This window comes from Ambystoma mexicanum, chromosome 3p, assembly GCF_040938575.1.
Source record: "Ambystoma mexicanum isolate Mex_15411 chromosome 3p, UKY_AmexF1_1, whole genome shotgun sequence".
Classification (NCBI taxonomy): Eukaryota; Metazoa; Chordata; class Amphibia; order Caudata; family Ambystomatidae; genus Ambystoma; species Ambystoma mexicanum.
Window position 1 is genome coordinate 1,128,070,506 of NC_090925.1, and position 22,500 is coordinate 1,128,093,005.

The following is a 22,500-nucleotide window of genomic DNA, read 5'->3' on the forward strand; positions in this document are numbered from 1 at the left end:
TTCGCTACAATAAGGCCTTCACTAAAAGAAGTAAACAATGGGTGATCAAACCAGTGTCTGAGGATATGCAATATGAGTTTATTGAGAGACTTATTGTTGATGTCCTAGATAGGCACATACATGGAGTTGTGAACGAACCTGTGCAGGGGACAACTGCATTGCCACACAACATTGCCTCTGTTCCATGTCCACCTAAAGCAGAGCTCATTGAGAAATACACATCACGGTTTAAATGATTGTAATTTGATTGTCTGTTCTCTCGAGTCTCCTCATGTCGCAGGCCCATTGAATATGTGTAGCTATGTATTGTGTAAATAAAAGTGATTGCTCAGTGTACATGCAATGTGTCTCTCCACCCTTGTTCATTTGCGCATTAAATTAAACCAAACAGTAATATAAATCATTTTTCAAAAAATATAGAATGTCTCCGTATTTATGGTTCGCTGGGGCTGCAAATGCACGCAGACAAAATGCAAAGATGGAGTGTAAATTTCAAGTCCTGTGAGATGGCCTTACACTGAATGTAGCTAACTAGGAATGTGTGCTCGTTCAAAGTGAAGGTCAGCTGCTTTGATTTTTTGCTCGGGTGCCGGAATGGCCCACGACTCAGTATAAGGTTCTATTGTTTTTTGACCTTGACAGGCCGGGACCATCCCGAAAGACTTCTTTTTGGGGGTGTGGGGCAATAACGTAAGAAACGATAATGAATATAATTTCAGAAACGAAAGCCATTTAATGTTCGTTCATTAGAAGAAATAACGTCGGCATAGAAGGAGTGGTATTTCGGGGCTGCCCTACGCACAGACACAATGGAAACTGCAAATATAATGTAAGTAACTCTTTAGATGAGTTTATACCGCAATTTAATTACTGTACAGTAGCTTTAAAGACGGGTTAAGTTGTACTTGTTCGTTCTATGTGGCATATTGTTTTGTACCGCGCACTATCTTGAGGAGAACCATCTCCTTTTACGGAAGCACCTCAAAACCTTCCTCTTTGCTTCTGCTTTCTCTCTCCCTCTCCCCTGCTACAACTGGTCCACTGTCTGCGACCTCGGTCATGGGCCCTTCCACTCTCCACCTGCACTGCCTCCCTGTCAACCCCTGCACTGGGGGACTGTCTCAGTATCCTACAGCCCCCCCTTGACATATAATACCCAGTTGCACTGTCCTAGCTATGAAATAATTTCCCGACCTAATATATAAAATGAATAATTTTAATAAAGATCTGATGGTGAGACTAATTTCATTTTTTATGTTTTTAAAACAGGTACATCCTTCATTATTGTATGTGTCACGAGTACCAGACACGGCGGATGGCTTTTTCAACCGCCAGTTGCTTCTCCGCGTGAACAACGTTACCACCCTGACCATTTTATGGGACGATCGCCAAGTACAAGTATGCCCTTACGCGGTACTAACGGCTAGATGCAACATACAGACCGTTGTGGTGGCCTAGCGCCTCGTTGTTGGAACAGCCATGCGATTATCAGTGCGACCCAAGAGCTTATTTTATCGTAAACCAACACCCTGTGTACTGCACACGAACATCGCTTGCCTCAAGACGAACTATTTTGGATCGAGAGCAAAGAAAAATGCAAATCGCTGAATATTCTCTAAACATTTGATGTCCAATAAATGTACTTTGCCAAATGTACAATCTTGCCGTTTGCTTTTAAACCACAGTTTCATATTCCGAATTGTGGCGCTGTATTGTGAGATGATCTAAGACCCTGTGTACAGCAAAGGAACATCGCGTGCCTCAAAACGAACTTTTTGGAACGTGAGCAAATAAAAATGAAAATCGCTGAATATTCTCTAAACATTTGATGTCAAATAAATGTACTTTACCAAATTTACAATCTTGCGGTTTGATTTAAAAGTACAGTTTCATATTCCCAATTGTGGCGCGCTGTGTTGTGAGCTGATCTGTGTTGATTTCCGGGTTCTGTGTGGAGTCGCGTAGAAGACGCCTGGGCGCGTTTGCCTACGCAGCACAGTCACGTCACGGATAGAGGCGGGGAATATGAATGTTTTGATAAAGTCTGTTTCAGGGGCGGGGGATTTGATTTAGTGCCGCAAAAACAGGTGAGCCAGGTCGATGGGGGGAAATGATAGGATTATCAGAAAATGGCGGCTGATTTCGAGTGCGTTAATGGACGAAAAGTCGGGTAAGGTCCATAGGAAAGTTTTCTACGATCTACCGATTTATGCTTAAAAACACATGGCCGAACCGTAGGGACAATAAAAAAAAAGTCCCGGAACTATCCTTTAAGCCGTTCTTGAAGTTGGCATCCAGATACTGTCGAAGAACAGATTTCTCTTTGAGGGACAAGGAAAACATCCTACTAAATGGTACTAAAGCCTCGGGAACAAGGTCAATAGAACAGTCCTCCGGGCGATGGATGGGGAGATCATGTTCCACCTTCTCGACAAACACTTGGGAGTATTCCGAAAATTGAGGAGGAACCAAGTGTATGGTTCGAATAGGAGACTCTAAGGTCTGCAAAACCGCAGTCTGATATCTCTGAGAAGCCAAACACGACTGACTGCAGTAGGAGGAGAGAAAACTGAGGGTATTGGTGGCCCAATCGATTGTTGGATTGTGACGACGGAGCCAAGAAATGCCCAAAATTATGGGGAAGTGAGCTGCCCTTATGATATCAAACGACATCTCTTCCCTGTGACCCTGAATAGCCACCTGGATGGCTTCAGTGGAGTGGGTGATAGGGCCAGAAAAGAGAGGAGTGCCATCCACTCCTTCTACCTTGAGGTCCTCTTTATTCTGGACTTGTTGGATACCCATCTTGCTGGCCCATACTGTGTCCATAAAGCTTCCCGCTGCACCACAATCTAAGAGAGCCAGCATGTCAACCGACTTTTGCCCCCAAGACAGATGCAGCAAAACCACCATTAAGCGAGCGTCTTCATTCTGGTGGGAGGGGGGCGATAGACAAGGTTACATACCCTTATCCACTCCTCGAACCGTGGTCCCATTTAGGTTCGAGGCACCGCGTTTCCCGACCTTCTTGGTGGAACATCGGGACAATCACAAAGTAGATGAGAGGCAGATCCGCAATACATGCAGAGGCCCATTTCACGGCGTCTCTTTCTTTCATCCGGAGTGAGCGGCGCTGTCATAGTGCCGATCAGCATGGGTTCCTCTTTAGAGGAACCTTGGGGAACAGTAGGAGATCCTGAAGGACTGGGAAGACTGAAGGCCCCTCTGACCTTCTTCTTTTCTTGCTTCCTTAGGTTGATGCAATGCTCAATCTGTAGAGTGACTGACAACAGTTCGGCGAAAGATGCCGGACGAGGAATTCTCGCAAGTTCGTCCTTCAATTCCTCCTTTAGTCCTCTCCTGAAGATGGTAAATTGAGCTTGTTCCTGCCAATTAGCTTCTGTGGCAAGTTGTTTAAACTTAGTGATGTACGATAATAGATCCATTTGCCCTTGATGGACCTCCAACAATTCTTCACAAGCCATATACCTGACTTCTGGCCTTTCAAAGGTCTGTTTAAACTTTTCAAGGAAGGCACTCCAATCCCTCAAAATCGGATCATCTGCTGTAACCAAGGGACTTGCCCAGGCCAAAGCGTTCCCTGACAATTTAGAAACCAAAAACCCAACCTTACTGAGATTGGTAGAAAAAGTAGTAGGCCGAAAGGCACATTGTATGTTACACGCCTCAATGAATTCCTTAAGCTTCTTAGAAGAACCATCATACTTTCCGGATGACAGTGGCATTGGAGGAAGATCGGTATTGCGGGATTCATGAGTCACCACTAACTGTCGGAGTACGTTGTTTTCGGCCTTGATGGTCTGTAACTCCTGATTTAAATTTCGCACTTCCATATTCAAGGACTGCACAGCTGCTACCAGCTTTTGGACCTGTTCGGCGGTTGCCATTACGGGATCTTTCGGGCGTTGCAAGCTGTCAGGTAAATCGACTTCGATCTCTGAATAATTTGTCTCACTCTCTTCCTCACCTGAAGAGGGTGCGGGGGAAGCTTCCTTCTTCTTCTTTTCTTTCACTGTTGATTTATTTTTATGCAGGTATGGCCGACCGCGGAACAATGCCAGAATGGTTACTGGAAGAATATCAGAGGCCCCGGATCCGCAGCCGCCAGAAGGGGAAAAAGCCGTGAAGGCAAAAAACCCTGAAGAGCTCTGGTATGTCGATGAAGTTCTTCCGGACACACAGGTAAGAAATAAATGCACGAACAAAACTGCGCCACTCCGTAAATGTGAAATGGAACGTGAGAGAGGAGGAAAGATTGGAAATCCAGGTAAGTAAGTAAGGGCCGGGGAAGAGCCAGACCAAAGAGCCAGAGAGCGCGAGCACGGCAGAGAGAAGCCAAGGGATAACAAAAAGCTCCCGTAACACGGGGGTAGAGAAGGGAAGGCAAGAAAAGGGGAAAAGGCGAGAATGCCAGAAGGGGGGCTAAATAAGCCAAGAGGAAAACTCACGGGAGCGCTGGCAACGAAGGAGAAAAGCAAGTTGCAACGCGACCGCTGCCGGGAGGGAACTGCTGAAAAGCCGGCAGCGGCGGCCATGACAGAAGGAAAGACTAGACCGCTGAACACACTGCGGCAGAACGTGGTGGAGCAATTCTATGGCGGCTGCGTCGCCATCGGTCCCATACCCTCACATAGAAGGGGCGCATGACACTCTGGTGCAGTGCTGTGTGTTGCGGTGCATTGAGGTGCAAATATCTTGGAAACGGTGTGTCCTAAAGCCCTGAAATGTGGTTTTTGAGCCTTTGAGCTTCGTTTCTCACATCAAGATGCTTCCCCACCTGTCGCTTCACCCAGGCCTGATGCAGTGTGTTGCAGTGCGTTGCGATGCAAATATCTCAGAAACAGGGCATCTGAGTCTCTTGAAATGTAGTTTTACAGTTTTGTTTCTCACATCAAGACGCTTAAAATGAGCTTTGTCTGGTCCTTCTACGACCACATTGATGTTTGGCCTATTTCAGGAAACCATGTCATTTGTTGAGGTGATGAAATCCTGGGTAAGGGTTAGGATGTGCAAATGCTATGTAGCCAGTAGACATACATGATAACACTGTTGTTGGAAATCAATGATCCTGTAGGTTACTGTTCCGAGCCGCTTATTGTTTGATGTGCCCTGCACTCTGGAGTAAATTACACTGAGAATGGGTATGTGTGGCTGGCTTACATACCCTGGAGCAGACATGGAGGGGAGATGAGAGTTGGCATGTTGCAGCATCCTTGGACCTTCTGTGTGCTCTCCCTACCTGTCGCCTCACCCTGGCATGGGGCAGTGCCTTCCAGTGCAAATATCTCAGAAACGGTTTTCGAAGTTCCATTCCTAGCGCCAAAATGCTTAAAATTAGCTTTGTCTGGTCCCCACGACCACATTCATGTTTCACTGATTTTGTGCGTTGTGGTGAGAATATCTTAGTCACAGTGCATCCTAGGGCCTTGAAACATCTTTGAGTTTTGCTCTTGCCTTTGAGACGCTTAAAATTTGTTTGCTGATTGCAGGCAACCGTCTCATGTGTGCAGGGGCTGAAATCCAGGGAACGGGGTGGGGCATCCACATGTAACGTAGCCAGTGACGTCCGGAGTGTCCTCACAGGTAACTATGCAAAATGTGATGCAGATGGTTGGAATGATGTGGAATTGTATAAGGAACAAACAAACAAGGACATTTTCTGTTTCAAAAATATAGATAGATGACTTGTGCAGGAGTCACATTGGGACAAGGATTGACACTAGGGTTTTATTGTTTGTATTTTTAAGGACATGAATTCGCCTGGATTCAGTAGCAAGATACTCAGTGCTTTTCCGCTGGTTGGCTCAAACATATACATTTTAAGATGATCATGACTTCACATGCCTTTGAACGTGCATGAAGCAAGATTACAATGCAAGAGGCCTTTCCACCAAATGTGTAATGGATGCAACGATCTTATCACCAGGTTTCCGCTGCAGCTCCCTCTGGCATGCTTCTTTTCAGGCCATTTTCTAACCCTGCAGGAGGCATTAGATATCTGGAATTTCATTTTAAAAAATCTATCTGCAAGTCTTCCACTATAGGAGCCCAGCGCTATTCTATACTATCTAAGGGCCCCCACCTTTCCTTATGACTCAGGCAAGATACCAGCCTTCACTATCTGAATCCCTTAGGGGTCAGGGTGTCCATCTCTTTATTAGTGGCCCGTGAAAGACCTTAGATGCAGCCGTATCCACCACTGGTTCCTGTTCTCCTTCAGGCCTCATTGAGAGTATGAGGAGAGCGGTAAACATGTGGTATTTTATATACCTTAAATGTCTGGGTTTTTTTTTGTATTAACTGAAGTGTGCATCAGTTAATCAATCAACTTTTCACACTATACATAACAAGAGTAAACATTGATTCTTATCCTACAGTATAAGACATCACATTTCATCATTATGCAACATAATACATGGCACAACATCTCAATGATATGCAGCATCACACAGAAGAATTGTTGTGAAGATTTCACCTGATGCTCTCGATTTAAGGAGTAATTGGTTAGTTCATTCGTTATTAAAAATCTCTGCTAAGAATTTAATTTGTGTAAAATATTTTCGCGGAGACGCAGAGCGTGAGCAGAGTGTGGGCAGAGTGTGTTTGGCTGTCAAGAAAGCAGCTTTGTTTTCGTTTTCTCCGTACTGCAGCGATTTGGAAGTGCCTCTACTATTTCCATTGTTGGCCGCTCCAGCCTGGACTACACATACTCTATACACCCATAGCCACCACACAGAGCGTGAGCGGAGTGTGGGCAGAGTGTGTTTGGCTGTCAAGAAAGCAGCTTTGTTTTCGTTTTCTCCGTACTGCAGCGATTTGGAAGTGCCTCTACTATTTCCATTGTTGGCCGCTCCAGCCTGGACTACACACTCTATACACCCATAGCCACCACACAGAGCGTGAGCGGAGTGTGGGCAGAGTGTGTTTGGCTGTCAAGGAAGCAGCTTTGTTTTCGTTTTCTCCGTACTGCAGCGATTTGGAAGTGCCTCTACTATTTCCATTGTTGCCCGCTCTAGCCTGGACTACACACACTCTATATACCCATAGCCGCCACGCGGAGCGTGGGCAGAGTGTTTTTGGCTGTCAAGGAAGCAGCATTGTTTTTGTTTTCTCCGTACTGCAGCGATTTGAAACTGCCTCTACTACTCCATTGTTGGGCGCTTTAGCCTGGACTACACACACTCAATATACCCATAGCCGCCATGCAGAGCGTGAGCGGAGTGTGGGCAGAGTGTGTTTGGCTGTCAAAGAAGCAGCATTGTTTTTGTATTCTCCATACTGCAGCGATTTGGAAGTGCCTCTACTATTTCCATTGATGGCCGCTCCAGCCTGGACTACTCACACTCTGTATACCCATAGCCGCCTTGCGGAGCGTGAGCGGAGTGTGGGCAGAGTGTGTTTGGCTGTGCACGGCTGAGTTTGTTCCGGGAGTATAGCTACTTGTGTCTAGTGGAGGTAAGTTCCTCATTGACTTATTAAAAATTATGCCCGGTAAAGCAGCTACAAAGTCGAAACTTTGCAATCTCCGGAAAGGAAAGCCGTATGGGAAAAGCTCTGCCCATCAGCGTGAGGAAAGGGGCTTGATAAACAGCGAGTATTTCATCCAACTCTGATGTTGAGACATCCCGTGAATGGAAATCCTCTCGTTCTGCTGCCCTTGCCCAGATTACTAACTTTTTAAAAGTCGGTAATGAGTCTTTGAAGAGTGCATTGCCCCTGTGTAATCCCCCTACGAATACTGAAATGGAATCCCCAAAGCCTTCAGTACAACCGTGTTGCTCAACAATTGTAGCTGATATTCACCCCTCCACTGTGGGTATAAGTGAGATGATTTCACCTCGCCCAATGCTAGATGCAATCAATGATAATTCATTACTTGAATTATGCTATCGCATCTGTGGAATCAACCGAGATACCGCAGAAGCTGAAGTAGCAATGGCAGAATGCATGACTGATAATTCACCAACGCATTCCAACAATGCCACGATTCAAAATAAAAGAAAATCACCCCGTTTATCTAGTAGTCCCTCACTGCTACCATTATCCGGCATTCCTAGCTGTCAGATGCCGGTGCAAATGGCTAAGGATGAAGTGATTAATATATCTGATAGAAGTGAAGCTGGATGTGTCAGGGAGAAAGAACACACTACTGCTGGAAGCAATCCTTTTCTATCTATTGGTCTTCTACACTTTGCATTAAAAATCCTAATTAATCTAACGGACCAAACATACTATCAAACGCAAAAGAATAGTCAGATGCTTGAATCACTTATACAAATGAAAGATAATCCTTGTAATCCTTGTGGGGTGTTAGATGAAAACACAGGACACAACCTCAATGTTGAAGTTGCTGCTGAACAAGTCCCTGTCGCCCTACCTGATGTGGGTGAAGCAAGTAACTCTTAAAATGTGTCAGAGTCCCCACTTTCCTATCCCATGCACAAAGGAGGAAACAGGCCAAACTATGTAGGCGTTGCGTGGCTGAACCTATCCTCGAACAAAGTATCGAAGAAGTACTAGGTGACGACAACCCACCTATGAATTCTACTGTTGTCATATTGCCTAATAATAAAGCGAGGCCTAAGCGCATGCGAAAGTGCGAAAATAGGAAAAAGAAAAAGTTATCTGCGCAAAATGGAACTCTGTCCAGTTAGTTGGTTTCTGATGGTAATCCTGTGGGGGAATCAATTAATGAAATAGAAGATACAATTGCCAGCGACATTTCTACGAATATAAGGAAGAATTTCAGCCACCCAAAAAAAACAAAAGTTAAACCTTGTAAAGTGGCCTGCGAGGGAATTGAATAGGGGAACCATCCAAAGAAAACTCTTCAATACTTGATAATAGAATTGTCACCTTAAGTGAGAAAATGGACAAGCGCACTAAGAAGCCTTTGAACCGAGCATCAGTACTTGAGATTTGTGCAAAAATTCCAGCATTGAGAATATTAAAATCATGTGATTCTGACTTTGTACAACCCTTAAAACGCCAGTTTGGAGCGTTCTCACATGTTCACTGTGTACTTCCTGCGACTGCTACACTTGTACGTACGCAAGAGGACTCTCTTAATTTTTTGGGTTATGAACTAGATAAAGCAATACCTGTGGTCCCATTCCTGCATCCTTGCGAACACTGTGGAACCTCTAAACCCAAACAAGTGCCCACCTCTCCTGCACAATTAGTAACATCCACAAAAAATCAAGGAGGGTGGACATGGCACAAAAAAATATTGGGGCAGTTAGAATGATCTCAACCGTGAGATTTGGAAATAGCTACGTGGAACACAAGAGGACACTCACATTTAATAAAAATGGGTGGCTCTCTTGATTTCCTTGTCAAATCTCCTATGTTCCTACTGCAGGAAACATGGCTTATGAACGACTTTCATGTTGACATTCACTGCATCTTCCAACGACATGCTAAAAAAAGGAATCAAGGGGCGTCCCTTTGGAGGATTATTGATGGGTGTCTCTCAGGACTTTTATGCTAGTGAACTGCCTATTGTGCCAACTAATGAATGTGTATTAGCTGTCGAAATCAAAGCTAAAATAGGAGTTTATGCACCCAATATATAGATCCTTAACATTTATGATCCTCCGTCTTAAACTTGTACGACCAATATTCATGAAACTCTTGATATGGTTCTGAACGACTGGTTAATGATTGGGGGTAATGGGATGATCATACTTGGTGGGAATCTCAATCCCTATTGTGGGGTCTCCACTATGAAGATGACTTTTAACAACATTTCTCAAACTAATGTAATGTCTAAGCCCAGGTGTAATGACAGAGGACGAGTTTGGTCTAATTTCCTTCAAGATTGGGAGATATGGCCCTTGAACGGCAGGACTCTTAGCGATACTCCTGGAAAATGTACATGGAGCGCAGGCGATAGATCTGCCACACTGGATTATTTGTGTGGAAATATGCCTACTCTCCTACATATCGGAGATCTAGAGGTTATTGCTGTTCCTTACAGTGACCACTCCCTTGTTAAGTTCAAACTGGACCTATCGATCGCTAGTAACATTAATCGTGGCCCTATTAATCTGAGAGTCTCTAACTCTGGCTCACAAATCAAATGGAATGTAACTAAAGCCAAGACATTGAATAGTAGAATCCATTTGCTACTTACCAACTGTCTTCTTTTGAATAGTAACGAAATGGAGTATATTATTAAACAGTGGACCCTAGAAGTTGCAACTGTTCATGGCAATCCGACAATTGCAACAGGCAAACTTCATAAATCAGATTATGATAGGGAATTAGTGGTGGCAAAGCGAGGACATCGCCGCGAACTTCGCAAGTTAAGAAAGGTCCCAATAGTTTGGGATATTTACATACTCCAAAAGAAAAAAATAACTAACACATTTAGAGGTTGGTATAAACGTCATAGTAGCGAAAAAATCAACTCAAAATGGCAAATGTTGGTAAATACTATGCAGAAGGGGAATAGTAGATCAATATGGATGGTCCTGAATAAAATCAGAGGGAATTAACTGCTCGTACCTCTCTATGCTATTGGAGAATCAACAGGGGATGAATATCTTACTGAAACCATGTATGACCACAACATTGATGACGTTGTAGTTCATTCCGAAGAAACTTGGCCTCTTAAATATAGCAGAAAATAGATTATTGGCATAATTAGTAAGCTTAATAATTCAAGGGCACCTGGCCCTAATGGCCTTGCGTCGTGTGTTTTTAAACACGATCCAATAGGTTGGTCCTCTATATTAATGACCCTTTATAACAAAGTGTGTGAGGAAAAAAGTATTCCTGCATACGGGTCTAATTCGATACTCATACCTGTGTATAAAGCTTGATACCACCAGTAAGATCTTCGCAGACATTGTTTTGAATCACATGCAATCATGGACTGATGATAACCAGATACTCCACCCTTTTCAAACCGGGTTTCGATTTGGGTGTTGTACAACCGATAACATCAGACTCCTTGATACAATTGTGGCCAGAGCTAAACAAAGACATAATCCTTCTATATATGTAAAGTTTGTTGATTTTAGCTGTGCATTTGATAGAGTTAATCGTAATAGGTTATGGGAGCTTTTACGTTACCATCAATGCCCATCCTCGCTGCTAGAGATTATAATCAAACTACACCAGAATAACACTGCCTGTGTACGATTAGACAACGATGGCCGCCTTACCAGGCTGATAAGAATAAATAAAGGTGTCAAGCAGGGCTGCCTATTGGAGGCACTTATTTTCAACCTATACACTGCAGCTTTAATAAGACGACTTGAGAGTCGCATTCATAACCCTGCCAGGTTTTCTACAACCAAGATCACTGAAATACTTTATGCAGATGACCTTGTGATAGTTGATCACTCGATCTCAGGTATGAAAGCTGTGTTAGAGGAACTGGGTGTTTTTGCAACTGAATATGATATGATTGTTAACCTGAAAATGGCCAAAACTATGTTTATTTCATCAAAGAAGACCTACTATGAACATTAGTTGGGGAACGATCGAATACACAGATTCATATACATATCTTGGTGTGTATATGGAGTGTCAATTAGGATATTTGCCTTTAATAGAGTCTAGGATTAAACGAGCTAAACAAATTACTCTATTGGTTCAGAAACATGTCACTCGCGGACCATACTGTGCCTTCCTTCAACGTGTCCTGTCCAATATATACAAGCTGAATTTGGACTGACATCTTTATAAAAGGCCAAAGAGATCTTCTGCCTCTAAAACCCTTGTGACACCCGACCAGTCAGTTGCTTCAATCTGTCGGGAAAAATGTAATGAATGTCAAACTGGAATTGTACCCGCTAATACATATGATGCTCTGTGTATGAAGTCTTACTTCACTCATAACTAGTCTGTAGAGCGTTCTAGTTGTGAAAGTTATAAGGCCATCAAAAGAAAGGTCCCTTAAAAATAAAACTTGCCTCAAAGATTGGTAAGAAAACGTCATCCACATGAGCAGGCTTAGCAACTATGTATACCTTGAGGGCATTGTTCACAAGTGTCTTCGTCCTCAGTTGTATTTGATTAGATGCCCAAGCCCTGATGTTCAGAGATTCCGACTATTGATGCGCATCAACCAACTACCAGTCCGAGCTACGCATGGATCACAATGGAAACTAGCATATGATCAGCGTATGTGTAGGATATGTGCAGTTGACAGTAGTTTGGAGACTGTGAAACAAGTACTAACTGAGTGCCCAGATATGGAGTATTTATACAGGACGATGTATAGTCGCTATTATCATCAGTTTGATTGTGCAGCCACAGTTCATTTTTGTAATTTGTGTTTAAACATGTCTTCTGAAGCCCTCATCATTGCCTTGTGTAATGTCTGGACAGTTGTATCGGTCCTGTTCAAATCTGTTACTAATGGTTTAGAGTAAAATTGCTGCTATGTACTTGTAAATATCAACTGGAGGCAACTGGCACAATTATGAATAATTTGAACTTTAGTTGTTGGACAATGAATTTGATTTAAAAGAGGTTACCTTATGTATGAATGTGATACTCACCCAAGAACTTGATTTTGTAGATTAATATGAGTACATTTTATAGGTTTTAGACTTTGGTAGTAAGAAATTCTATATTTATGTTTATATTGATACAGTATGAATTGTTGATTTGATTATGAGTATGTATATATATATATACGTATTGTTGTAAAAGTTCAATTGAGCTAAAAATATCAATAAATAAATAAATAAATGCAATATTTTCATGACCTGTAAAATTTCTTAACTTTCTGTTTGCTTTAACATTTCTTACGTTGTATACCATAAATTAAGAATATACCTAGAATTTCAAAAACACTACATCCGTGAGATAACTCATGGCGAGGAGGTATTTTAAAAATAGGCGGTATTTAAAAGAACAATTGTTTCTGTTATTTCTACCATGTTCATAATGAATCCTTTACGGTCATTTTAGGATATTTTTGAGGGTTTGGTAGCTCCGGCTTCAGCTCATTGAGAAATCTCTATTCCTTAGAGATTCATCGTCCCCAGTAGTACATTGTACGTGTTTTTCAAATGGTGGGCGAACTTGGCTATACATGGCTTTTAAAGTAGCAGATACACATCTGTGTATTGCCGAAATTCAAGAGCACGACCTTAGGGGGGAGCAGCCTGGCAGAGTGTGCATCTGTCCAGCACAGAAGCTGCCTCGAGATGAACAATATGACTGTCCCCGAGAGAGCCTAGGGTGCAAGAGACTACTTTGCTAGGGCACAGTGGTACACCTCAGGGGGCAAAGGGGTTTCCTGCTGCTGTGCCAGCTTAGATTGGAAAGCATAGAACAAAGGCTTTCACCACCAGATAAAGCCGGGACTCTGTTCTCTCTGATAGTCTACCACACGGTAGCAGGGAACTACTCGTTATTAATGTGTCCACTTTGTACAAACATGGCATGCATAGGAGAAGACAGGGAGTAGCTGGGGGGGGGGGGTTCCCGCATGAAGTAACAGCTACTGCATGTGCTGTAGGTGCTTCAAATGTGAAAATTGAGTATTAAAACACCAGTGATGCCAGCTAATTTGCACAGCTGCATTTGCCACTTCACTGCAGGCATCTCAAAGGCCTCCTGTCCTAGGAGTGCAGATCCCAGGAGGATGTGCTTTGGAAGTGGGTGGGAATGGCCATAGAGTTTAACATGTCTATGGGCAGGCAATGTGTGGGTGAATACCCAAACAACACCTACAAGCTTTGTATTCCTCTTCATATGCCATTTCTCCCCAACTGTACTCTAATGCAATAGTTTCAACTTATTGCCACCTAGAGCATTTTCCAATGGAGTTTTGCCATTATAAAACCCATCTGTGAATTAGGCCCTTAATAGCGAAATAGGGTATTTGAGGCCAATGCGTTTAGTGCGAATGGGTGCAATTGTTTTGTTAATCACGTCAATTAAACTCAATCAATTTAATCGCCTCCTCCCAAACACATTTTAAATCCTGAAAATGCCTCCTCACACCCAAAGCAAGTGGTTTTCCAACAATCTCCTTGAAGTCAGAAGACAGTGTAAGTGGCTGTAACACGGCAAGAAGAAATCTGGGTCCCTGGCTGACAAACACGCCCACTACAAGCACCAAGGAAGCCATACATGAGCCATTGTGAGAGCATCAGAATGCTTCTCACCCGTACTTTCAACAACCAGTACAAAACAGCAGACCTGCTCACCTGTTTAAGGTCTACCATAGCTTCATTAAACTCAGCTCCTCTTGTCACCTTGTTCTTCCTTTGCAAGACTTTTGAAACCAATTGAAAGGTTTTTTTGACTTCAAGATTTTAAACCTCAAAACCAAACCCCCTCCTTAACACCCACTCAGTTTCTATCACAATCTCCTCCACTCCATTCCTTTCTGTATACATTTTAAAGGCCATTCTGACCACCGGCCATTCTGGATCCCCTTTAAGCCCATGCCTGAGCTCTATTTTCATTATTCTGGCTAACCACCTAACGCACAACCTCTCAACCATTCCAAGAGGGCTCCTGCCCACACCCACTATAGTATGCCGTAGTAATCTGTCTTGAAGAAGTCTTTGTTCGATCCCTGTTCACCTCCTATATAATGCCCCGTCACCAAAGTTGCTTGGATCAGTAAGGTCATGGAAAAACTAGCCATCAAGCATGTCCAAACCGGGTTTGAAAAGAGAATTAACCTGGACGCTCACCAATGAGGGTTCTGACTTTCTCAGGGAATGGAGACAGCCCTTATGGACATTGGAGAACACGTCTTGCCAGCCCATTTTCAGCACCTTCCTTGATCTGTAGGTGGCTTTAAACATATAATCCTTATCAGGCATGGCCACAACTAGTTCAAGATCTACGACTGAGCCCTCACCTGTATAAATCCTGTAAACTCTTGCAGGTCCCAGCCTGTACAACTTGGCTTTTACTCATGGTTTCATTCTGAAATTGACTACAGAGTTCTTCAATGCTCATCTCTTTACCCCCTCCTTTTTAATGCTTAAATAAAACCATTTGTGGGTATCAACAGCTCTTTCAATCTAGATTTCTAACTGTATGCAGGTGACATAACTGATAGCGAAGCTTCACACACCATTGACCTTCCTCCAACTACCCAGAGGTCACGCTTCTTTTCTCTCCATTTTTGTCTCAAAGTGATCCATGGATGGCTGAGATTGACCAGATCAACCACCGAATCAAATCTTGTAGCATCTAACATAAGCTGGTGTAACATCTAACATAAGCTGGTGTGGAAGTGGAAGGCAGGCCAAAATGGGGATGGCCATGTGGGAGACCCCAGGCAGAGCCCCAGTTTTGGGCCAGGGAATTAACAGACCCTGCTGAGGTTTGCTTTGTGTATGCGGACTGGATCCCCCCTCTGGCAATAACAGGAAAGCTACCCAAGAAAGTGAGAACACAAAAGTATAGAAGGCAACAACGTCTTTTCAGAAATCAGAAAACAGATTTATTTCACCAGGGGAGTAGGCTCATTGCCAGAACTGTATGTTAGGCACACTAGACATGGATTATTGTCTGGACTGGGCTCTGGACACAAGGAGGGGCATTGATGGCAGGAATACTGGCTAGGCACACCCAGAGGGAGAGAGAGTAAGACAGAGGAAGAGAGAGAGGGAGAGAGAGGAATTGAGAGAGAGGGAGGAAGAGAGGGGGAGAGAGAGAGGGAGAGAGGAAGAGAGAGGTGGAGAGAGGAATAGAGAGAGAGGAAGAAAGGGAGGGAGAGAGCAGGACAGAGAGGACAAGAGAGAGAGCGAGGAAGAGAGAGGGAGCGTGAGGGAGAGAGTGAGTGGCACAGAAAGAGAGATTGAGTGGCACTGGAGAGAGAGAGTGGCACAGAGAGAGTGAGTGGCACAGAGTGTGTGAGTGGAAGAGAGCGAGTGAATGGCACAGAGAGTAAGTGACGCAGAGAGTGAGTGACAGAGACAGAGAGGGACAGAGAGAGAGAGAAGTGACAGAGACAGAGAGGGACAGAGAGAGAGAGAGAAAGAGAGAGAGAGAGAGGCAGAGAGGACAGAGAGGGAGATAGACAGAGAGAGTGACAGGCATAGAGAGGGAGGAACAGAGAAAGAAACAGAGAGCGAAACAGCGAGATAAATAAAGAAAGAGAGAGAGAGAGGCAGAGAGGGAGGCAGGGGCAGAGGAGAGCAGGTTGGGAAGGAAGGGACACAAGTGGATGGAAAGGGAGTAGGCCAGACTTGGAGACGTGTATCTGCTAAGTGTCTCTGTAGCTTCCCTGCCCCCACTGAGGGGGCCTGCACTGCATCCAAAAAGAGACCCAGCCCTGGTTCTCTGTCCACTTATAAGGCTGTTGCTCCAACCCTGCAGAGCCCGCCCACAGGGTCCAAGGAGAAAGGGGGAGGGGGTGACAGGGTGCATCCATCCAGGAGCCCCCTCACCCATTATGGAGTATCCAAGGAGCCAGCCCAGTGAAACACTGAGCACTCCCTCAGCTGCCTTTTCCAGCTGAGGGAGTGCTCCTGGGCTGACTGGTTAAAGGGAAACATTGTTTCCCTTTGACAGTTCAGTTTCCCAGCCGCACATGCTCACTGAGCGATGCAACGCTGGGGGCGTTTTGCTTCGCCAGCTTTGCATAGCTCATTGGAAATGCTGGCTGGGGCACTGCATGTCTGTGTGTGCGAGGGGGGCCTCCTGCGCCTCCTCGTACATACGGACAGAGCAACCTGGAGCAAGGCATCTTTGTGGGAAATATGTATGCCCCTCCACTTAAAAAATTCAACAGCTTCCACTGGCCCCCAGACTGTGTTGGGAACGGGGTGGGGAGAGCCCAGGAACTGTGGTGAGAGCAGGATGGGCAGGATCACTGGGATAGTGGTGGGAGCTGGGAGCAGGGTGGGGAGAGCCCAGGGTCTGTGATGGGGTGAGGAGAGCCCATGGATTGGGTAGGTGTGGAATGAGGGAGCCTAGCGTCTGTGGTGGTAGCAGGTGCGGGAGCCCAGGTACTATACTGGGAATAGGGTGCGGTGACAATGAGCAATAGTTCATAGCCATTTGTACATACTGTCCATTTGTAATTTTGGGGGGGGGGCCGGTCTGCCCAAATTTTGCTCGGGGGGAGGAGGGGAGTGGCAGGCCAAAAAATGTTTGAAGACCACTGATCTAGGTGGATCACAGTTTGACTTGCATGTAAAATATAAAGCAAAAGCGTTAATTTATAAAAATCTGGCAATTTAAGATATTGCTCTGAATTTTGGCGTCTCCAGTGGGAAGGAGGCAGAGATGCCTAATATTTTCTTAATCGTTTGTCAAACCTCATTAAAGAAGCGCACTAGAATGTAATGTCTTTGCTGCACACCAATCATAGAACCTACAGCACAACTGAAAACAAGTATAAACTGATTCATTGATTAAACCGTGTGCACCTCAAATGGTCGAGGTTGACATGTGCTACTTGCGGGGATGGCAACCAACCAGTCCATCGAAGGATTAAACGTTTTTCCCTTCGGTCTGTACATTTGATAGAAGGCCTCTGGGACGCCTGGAGGCAGTTGCATAGCTAGTTTTAAATTAAAATATGGAGACAATTGAAATATGGAGACAATCGAGTCTGGGCTGATGATTTTCCTGCATTTTTAACACGAGCGTTTGCATCTGTCCCAGAAGCACGCGATTTCCACATCTTCATCTGCTGGCGGATGACTTCCCCCAGCTGCCTCTGTGGCCAGGCCCTACAGGCTCTGCAGAGCAGCTGCGCCAAACACTTACGGTCCCACGTGAAATGGAATGATGGAGAATGCGAAGCTCGTGTGCGAACGCCTGAGAGGCGTCCATTTAATGAACAAGGATTTGTGCAGCAAGAGCAACGCTAATGTTTTGGCCGTTTCAAGGTGCAATGAAGGAGGCAGGACGAGGGGGGGGTGGGGGAGGGGAGGAGGGTTAAGTATTCGATGGAGAGCAGTTGGGAGGGGCGTATGACACTTGCAGTGAAATCTCCGCGTAATATATCAGTCCAATAAAAGGTATCACGGCTTGGGCTTCCTGTGATTCCCTAAGGCTGAACGTGTTAATATGTTAACAGGATTCTCTCTATGGCCCCTGGGAAGCCTGACTCCCACCGCCCCTTTCGCAGGGTCGGACTGGGACAAGAAATAGGCCTGGTCACCCAAAGAAGGTGGCCCACCCCTCGCCTCAAAAAAGTGGCTCACCCCTCGCCTCACAACCCTTGACCGCTGATGCCATCACCGGAAGTGATGTCGTTTGACCCCACCCCAAAGTAACATCCCAGGAAGCAATGAAACACAACCTTTCACCCTTTGACAATACAGGAAGTAGCATCAAATTGTATTGCACCTAAAATTACTCTGAATTCAAGCAGACGTCCAAGGCCAAATGATACTATGTTATTGTATAGCACTTACGCATAAGCTCTTTTTTTATAGAACAAATATGCATACAATATCACCCAACCTGTGTTGGTACTCATTTATCGAACTAAGAAGGATGAAAGGCTTTTTGGGAAGAAAGAAAATGGGGGAAAAAAATATTTCTTTCTAATTTTTTTCTTCCAAACCGGCCCAGGTATGTGCAGAAACCGGACTCCACTCCCAAGGGACGATTTCGGTCTGGCCACGGGCCGAAAAGCCGAAGGGCGGATACGACCCCGTTCCCCCACACCTATCTCTGCCTATCTGGAACTTGGTAATACCAATTCATCATTGAGCACAGAGAAGGTCATAACTATTTGGCTGCACCCAACCTCCTCATCCCCCCACACTCTTCCCGGACAGTGAGGGCGTCTAGTAATAACGCATCAAAGGATCTCCATTCCTCACCCACAGATTTTGATTAGGTTTAACGAAATGTAATTCCTGATAGCATGGCAACATACAGATCTGTCAGTATCTGCCTAATACAAAAATGGAGCCAGGGAGAAGGCACCACTGGCCCAGCTGCAGTAGTTTCACAGTACAGGAGAAAAAACCTTTAACAAAAGCCAAGGCAAGTCCCTACAGTGACCTGCTAACCCACCATATCCTGTGGGGGTATGCTGCCCACTGTCATACAAGTTGAGGCAGGTGCACATTTTGCCAGCCTCTGCATTCTACTTGCAAAACAAAGAGGATGCTAGGCCTGACCCATGGGCTTAGGTCCCAAGTGGGTTCCTATCAGTATGCAAAACAATTACCCCAAGATGCAACACATCCTGGGGCAACACAGAGGGCAGGTGGAATATCTCACACCCGGGATAAGCTATCCTTACTTACAGTGCACACCTGCACATTGTAAAAATGAAAGAATTAATGTTAAATTACTTCAAAGTTTTCATTGACTTTAGCACTTGCTGTGTAGATCTACATTAAACGTAAAGTCACAGGTCCAAATCCTTGCAGGAGTTGGTTAGCCCTTCTTCCAGGGTTGATAAAATTGAGAACCGTTAAGATGGGTGTTACGATATGAGCCAGGAACACCATGATGGGCTTATATCTTGTTTGTTTAAAGTAATATGGCATTAGACCCCCAGCACAGCATCTCCCTTCGCTGCTTCCACCAACTGCTGTGCCTGGAACCTTCGATCTATACAATAACATTATATGTGGAGTGCTGCTGCCAGCAACACTCCTTACGTTATAAAGTACATCACAACACATCTCCCTTCTTTATTCAACACACCCTCTCTTCACCACCGCGATCCTATTCATATTTCACACCTGACCCCCACTGACTCGCACCGCACACTTGAGCACAGCCACCACTCGGACAGGGTCTGAACACAACAAATCTCCCTTCCTCTCGACCACGCCTTTCTTTTTCCTCACCCAGTCACCACGCTCTACTCTCAATTGTTTCACTCCTCTTCTCATATTCTCTCTCATCGCCCACCTCTCTTTCTTTTCCTTTAAACTTTACCCAGTGGTCGAAGTGTACGAAAAGAAATAGTGGAGCTATGTTCCCTACTGGCCTGCACCACTCCCCACAAACCCCATCACCACGTCCCCTCCCATGCACAATACAAACCCCAAAACACATGCACCTGCTTTTTAAGTAAACCTCCAGTACAGTGCAATGAAAGTACAAGTTTCAACTTCTTTCTACACATTTACTTTAAAAGGAAACCATTCCGGAACGGTTTCTTTTTAAAATAAAAGTCTAAGAACAGTAAAACTTAATTTAAAAAAGTAGAGGAGCACCGCTCCCGCCCACTTCGACCACTGTCTTTACCTCACTTCATACACAACGCAATCTGACTCTCTCTCTCTTCGCAACCAAGGCAGACTCACTTTGGTATTTGCCTTATGACCCTTCATCAATTAAAAAATGAGTCACACCTGTTGTGGAAAGGGGTGACATACGCAAAGCATACAATGGGCCACTTTCTTGTCCATACCACACGCTTCAGACATGTAAATGGCGTCCATGACACATCTATTAATTCTTTCTATGCCCCTTCAGGGTGGTATAAAGCTGACTTTATATGTTTCACACTACATTTCTTCATGTATTCCACAAAACAACCACCAATAAACTGTATTCCATTATCTGTGAACATGCTTCCTGGGAATCCTTCTCAATCAAAATTTTCTTGTACAAATTCGACAATGCTCTCACCCGGAATCTTACATACAATCTTACACTCTGACCATCGCAAGAACAAATTTACCATAAAAAGAATGTACTTCCCAGGTCCATAGGCAATCTCTACTGGACCTAAGATATCCATGGCAACCTCATCCCACACTTTACATCGAATGCCGACCCCCACAATGGGTTGCCTGCTGGCTTCCACTCCTTTGCACACTTTGATACACTAAAGACAATCCGCTAATCTTCTTTCAAGGTCCCTATCAAATCGTGGCCACTAGTATTCACGCCTTAAAATGGCCTTAGTCTTTGTCACACCTACATGTCCACTATGTGCTAAAACAATCTTATCCCTAATGATCACGGGAAAAACAGCCCGTTCCCACCGAAATACAATACCATCAACCATGCTCAATTCTTCATGCACCTCCCAAAATGCCTTTTCAGCTTGTTGTAGTTCCACTCTTTTGGGCCACACTGAATCCATATATGCCTTAACATTCATGAGAACTCTATCCTTATTCATGCCTTCTATCCACTCCTCTTTACTCACAACCCCTTTCTGATTCACAAAAACCATTTCAGACACCTCATCATTGTTGGCCCCTTCTCTACACTCTTTATTGCTCTCACCCAACCTTGATAAACAATCAGCCAGCACATTATCCTTAACTGGTATTACCTGCATTTCAAATCTGTGGCTTTGTAATCTTGTGACCCAACCAGCCACATGCCTAGACACTTTACCCAACCTAGATAGTTTGGCCTTAACCTTCCTTGCAGTGCATGCAGAGTGCCCCAAGCCAAGATGGAGGTTCCCAGCTTAAGTTCTGATTGGCTGGTGTCAGTTGTTGGAAGGACAGAGAACATTCTAGACTGCCTTTCATTGTCGTAGCCCAGCTGAGAGGACATGTTCTAAGGTTGCTCCTGCTTAATTTAGGCCTTTGGATCAGGGCCTTCAAGATTCGAGCACTGCAGCGGCTAATCTGTGAGGACTATCAGGAGTAGTGTCAGGAGTCGTCAGGAAGACAGTACAGGAGAAATGAGAACCAAGTCATACCAGTGAAGTAGCAGCAGAATCCCCTTCTGGAGATAAGTAACTTTGCTTCTGTCTCTATAAATTTGTAAATATTTCCTTCGGTGTCTACGCTGTACTTCTATCCTTAAAATTCAAATTCTGAACATGTAAATAGTTCCAACATGTTATTGTCAGTGCGCACACGCGGTCTTCACTACTACGTGTACCGTCAGCATGTGTGCATGGTTTTCTCTTCAACGTGTCACTGTCAGCGTGCGTGCGTGGTCTTCACTACTATGTGTACCGTCAGCGCGTGTGCACGGTTTTCTCTTCAACGTGTTAGTGTCAGCGCGTGTACGTGGTCTTCACTACTACGTGTACCAACAGCGCGTGTGCGCGGTTTTCTCTTCAGCGTGTTTCCATCAGCACACGGTCTTCTTTTCAGCGTGTTCCTAGCAGCGCGCGTGCGGTGGTCTTCACTTCTACATGTTCCCGTTACTACCAGCGAGCGTGCACAACCGGAATCTTCAGGTTTTGGGACACTTTCGTTGCACGGACTTCAGAAAGCGCGTGTCTCTGTTTCAAGGAAGAACAATTAGCTTAATTGAGACATCCATATATCTAAGTACTAAGGGGCAAACAGGAACAGGATTGCAAGTTCATTAAAGGACCTTTATTGAGAGGCAGCATGCCTAACTAGTTTCCTAGCACCTTAGAAAGGACCTTAAAGCAAGAGTCAAGGCTTCTAAGGAGATCATGCCATCTTAGCTCTGAACTGATTATTTAAACTTTGGTTTCCAGAACTAAAGGTCTGTGACTAGGGATAAAGAAGCCCCTCAATTTTAGACAGGCAGTTTGGAGTTTGGTAAAGTTGTCTGAAAAGACTGAATAAAGGTTATTCAGAGAATTTCAAGGGTGTCAAGGAAAAGACAGGAAGA

The 22,500-nt window shown here is 44.6% G+C and overlaps 1 long non-coding RNA gene across 1 annotated transcript in view; it reads left to right on the plus strand.

Annotated features, from left to right (window-relative positions):
- Nucleotides 1–7,335: 7,335 nt before the first annotated feature.
- Nucleotides 7,336–22,500, plus strand: part of LOC138579827 (uncharacterized) — a 66,565-nt gene continuing 51,400 nt past the window's right edge. Inside the window, exon 1 of the long non-coding RNA XR_011304139.1 lies at nucleotides 7,336–7,476. This is a non-coding gene — a long non-coding RNA (uncharacterized lncRNA). The remainder of the gene's footprint in view (nucleotides 7,477–22,500) is intronic.